The sequence below is a fragment of the Alexandromys fortis genome, unplaced genomic scaffold (genome assembly GCF_014885135.2).
Source record: "Alexandromys fortis isolate MF-2015 unplaced genomic scaffold, M_Fortis_MF-2015_v1.1 scaffold_288, whole genome shotgun sequence".
Taxonomy (NCBI): Eukaryota; Metazoa; Chordata; class Mammalia; order Rodentia; family Cricetidae; genus Alexandromys; species Alexandromys fortis.
The window spans coordinates 696,825-700,673 of record NW_026068171.1 but is presented as its reverse complement, the minus strand read 5'-3'; the positions used below and the strand labels follow the sequence as shown (position 1 = coordinate 700,673).

The following is a 3,849-nucleotide window of genomic DNA, read 5'->3' as shown; positions in this document are numbered from 1 at the left end:
TTGATTACTGCAGGAAAATTGAATTTTCCCACTCTTGGTTTTTATACTTCTTTTTTCTTTCATTTTTTTAAAGATCATTTAAATTTTATGTACATGTGCACCTGTGTGTGTGTATGTGTGTGTGTGTAAATGCAAACACATGAATATCACAGCATGTGTGTGGAGGTCAGAAAATAACTTTTCAAGAGTCATTTCACCTTGTTTTAAGGCAAGGTCTGTCTTGTTTTTGCTGCTGCATTGCAGATTCCAGAATATTTGGCCCATAGGTGTTCAGTTGATTCTCCTGTCCCCACTTCCCATCTCACTGTCCCCGCTTCCCATCTCACTGGAACTACAAATGCATGGCACTGTATATGGCATTTTACATGGGTTCTTAGGATCTAACTCAGCTTGTCTGACTTGTGCAGAAAACGTTTACCCACTGAGACCCGGCACTATATATCTCAATCCTGTGTCTAATAGTCTCACAAACAGAACACAAGTAGGATTCCAGGTTAAAAGACATTCAGTTAGTGTCAGATGATTATGCATTAGAACCATTTCTCAATAACTTCTTAGCTTTAGTTATTTTTCGAAGGTCTGGCACAAGTGACTCCATTTTGTTGTTGGCTTGAGACAAGCCTTACTATGAAGCCTAGATTGTCCTCAAATCTATGATCCTCTTTGTTTACCCCCCCCCCAAGTTTTATTACATGCAAGAGGCACAACAAACAGAATGACTTTATTTTTATTCTGATAATTTCTGCCTTGACAACACAGAGAACAATATTTTCTGAAGACTTTGTGATAGTTTGATCTTGACTATCCTTCAACATGGATGAGATCTGTGCTGGCTGATCTGCTGTAGTCCTATATTGTAGAGTGACAGATATCAAAGAATCAGTTCCAATAAAATCTGTTATTGCCAATTTTAAGCAACTAAGAAGTATAAAACGGATGGCTCTTAGGTCAGGACTACATATAGTCCATCACCGAGTTTTAATTCGGTCTGTCATACTGGTGACATTTTAACAACTCAAAAATGCTGCTCAGGTTCTTTTGGCACTTGTGCTTCTGCAGAATGTTAATGGACAACAGTTACAAAGCTTTATAAAAAACCACAACCATCAAAAGCAAATATTTCAAGAAGACAATATCAAAAAGTAAGTTCCTTTAAAAGTGAGGACAACTGGGACTGTAGCTCAGTTGACAGAGTGCTTGCCTAGAATTCACAAAGGTCTGGGTTTAAATTCATTTTGTTGTTGGCTCTGAGACAAAGTCTTGCTATGAAGCCTAGGCTAGAGCCACTGGTGTCACACTGCATAAACCAAGTGTGTTGGCAAATACCTATTATCTCAGCACACAGAAGATAAAGGCACAATGAGTCCTCGCCTCAAAAAGGTAAGCAAGGACACCAATTTATTGCTCAATGTCAAACTGTCAGTCCTGAAAACATACAAACAACTAACATTACATAAATTCCATGGGTTATAGTTGGAGATATATATGTATATACAAAAACGTATATCTATGCAATAGAATTTGTGAAACATGAGAGCATGAATTTGAAGCAGAGTGGAGAGAGGTATATGGGGGTGTTGGAGGGAGGAAGGAGAAATGTTATAATTAAAATAACTCAAAAATAAACAACAAAAAGCCGGGCAGTGGTGGCGCACGCTTTAATCCCAGCACTCGGGAGGCAGAGGCAGGCAGATCTCTGTGAGTTCGAGACCAACCTGGTCTACAAGAGCTAGTTCCAGAACTGGCTCTAAAGCCACAGAGAAACCCTGTCTTGAAAAACCAAAAAAAAAAAAAAAAGGGGGGGGGCGGGACGTGGCTAGCGAGATGGATCAGTAGTTAAAAACACTTGCTGCTCTTCCAGAGGACCTAATTTTGGTTCCCAGCACCCACAGAAGGCAACTCACAACTGTCTATAACTCTAGCTCCAGAAGATCTGATGCCTCCCTCTTGTGCAAGCACCTATACTCAAGTGTTCATGAACACATGCAGACACATACACCTACACATAATTTAACATGATAAAAAATAAAATCTTTTTAAATTAAGTACTACTATAAAATAAATGTATGCTTTTTATATTGGTCAATACCCAATACCAATTAGTTTTTAAGAGGAGTATATAGTGTTATGGCATGTCTAACTATCTTTGCCTAAAGATAACAGTCACAGTACAATTAGAGAACACGGGAATACAGGTCTAAAAAGGACTAGCACCTCAAACAATTCTAGTCTGGAAGACATCAACTTGGTAAAGTGTTCTTTTAAGCTTTGCTTTATATAAGAAAGCTTATGTAAATATAATATATAAAGGAGCCAGCTGCAATGGCTATCATTATGCAGAGGATCTACATAGAAGTCCTTCATATATGAATTCAGCTTCTATTTGGAGAGCAAACTGTATATCTTTGGCTTGGTAGAGTAATAGGTTTACAGTCCTAGCAAAACTTAAAAGTTTAGACTTCTAACAAATTGAGAGAACAGTGCTAATGACCATCAACAGACTACCTCATATGTACAGTTACAAAATGTTTGGTCATGGCAAGTAGAAGTAGAGTCAAGATCAAACAGCAGGATATCCCAAATAGCATTTTTTTCATCTGAATGTAACTAAATAAAAATAACATAAATGTCAAAAGAATATCAATGTCATAATACATTTGCATAAGACTAAGCATTTGGAGCTGGAGAGATAGATCAAAACTTAAGGGCACTTGTTTTTTTTTCCTTCTTTTTTTCTTTTTTTTCTTCCACTGTACGACCAAATTCAGTGCCAACAGCCTACAGGCACAAAGGCTGGGCAATGGTTAGGAGCCAGTTTGCTCTAGCATGGGACACTATGAGAGGCCCAGGGTGACAAGTTAAGGGCACTTGTTGATCTTGCAGAATACCCAGGTTCAATTCCCAGAACCTACATGGTGGCTCACAATCATTTGTAATAACAGTTCTAAGGGATTCAATGCCCTCTTAACAGTTTTTATGAGCACTAGGCACAAAAGTGGTATACATACATGTGAAGACAAGACACTTATACACATAAAAAAACAAAATTTTGAAAGAGTAAGCACTTATTAGTCCATTTATATGTATTGAACTTACACGCCTATAACTGAATAAATTTGTGCACAATACATAAAGTTTAGACATGCATCTTTACACATTTCCAGTTGCAGATAAATAGCAAATAAATGTGTTGAAATCACCTTTAAATCATTGTTAAATAAAGCAGCAATTTAAAATACTAATATGTAAGCCCTCAAGATGGCTCAGTGAATAAAAGCACCTGCCACCAACCCTGACAATCTCATGTCAATCAACAAACCCCATGTGGTAAAATGAGCTAACTAATTCCCACAAGTTCTTTTCTAACCTCCTCTAGCATGCACACACACACACACACAAAGTGAAATAAAATGTAAGACTAACAGAAACATATACTTGTTAAGTTCTCATTTTATTTTATGTTTTGTGTATGGGTGTTTCAATTATATTTATGTCTGTGAACCACATGCATGCCTGGCACAAGCAAAGGCCAGGAGCAGGAATTGGATTCCCTGAAACTGGAGTTATGAACAGTTGAGAGACTACTATATGGGTACTGGGAATTGAGCCCAGGTTCTCTTGCAGAGCAACCAGTGCTCTTAACCACTGAGACATCTCTCCAGCCCCATAAACAGTTATTAAACGAATTTTGACTTTTAAAAAATATTTTCCTAAGTAGCTAAAAGCTTCACAAAATCATCAGAAAATATCTTAATAAAACATAAAATCTTGCTAATTTTATAATATACAAATTAGATATGAAAATATCCAATCTGATAACATTACTTACAACAAAAATGTATTATCTGC

The 3,849-nt window shown here is 37.0% G+C and overlaps 1 non-coding gene across 1 annotated transcript; it reads right to left on the bottom strand.

The window, feature by feature from the left end:
• Positions 1–2,748: 2,748 nt before the first annotated feature.
• Positions 2,749–2,881, bottom strand: LOC126492198 (small nucleolar RNA SNORA42/SNORA80 family). Its single transcript, XR_007589549.1, has one exon. It is a non-coding gene; the product is annotated as a small nucleolar RNA SNORA42/SNORA80 family (small nucleolar RNA).
• Between the last annotated feature and the right edge of the window lie 968 nt (positions 2,882–3,849).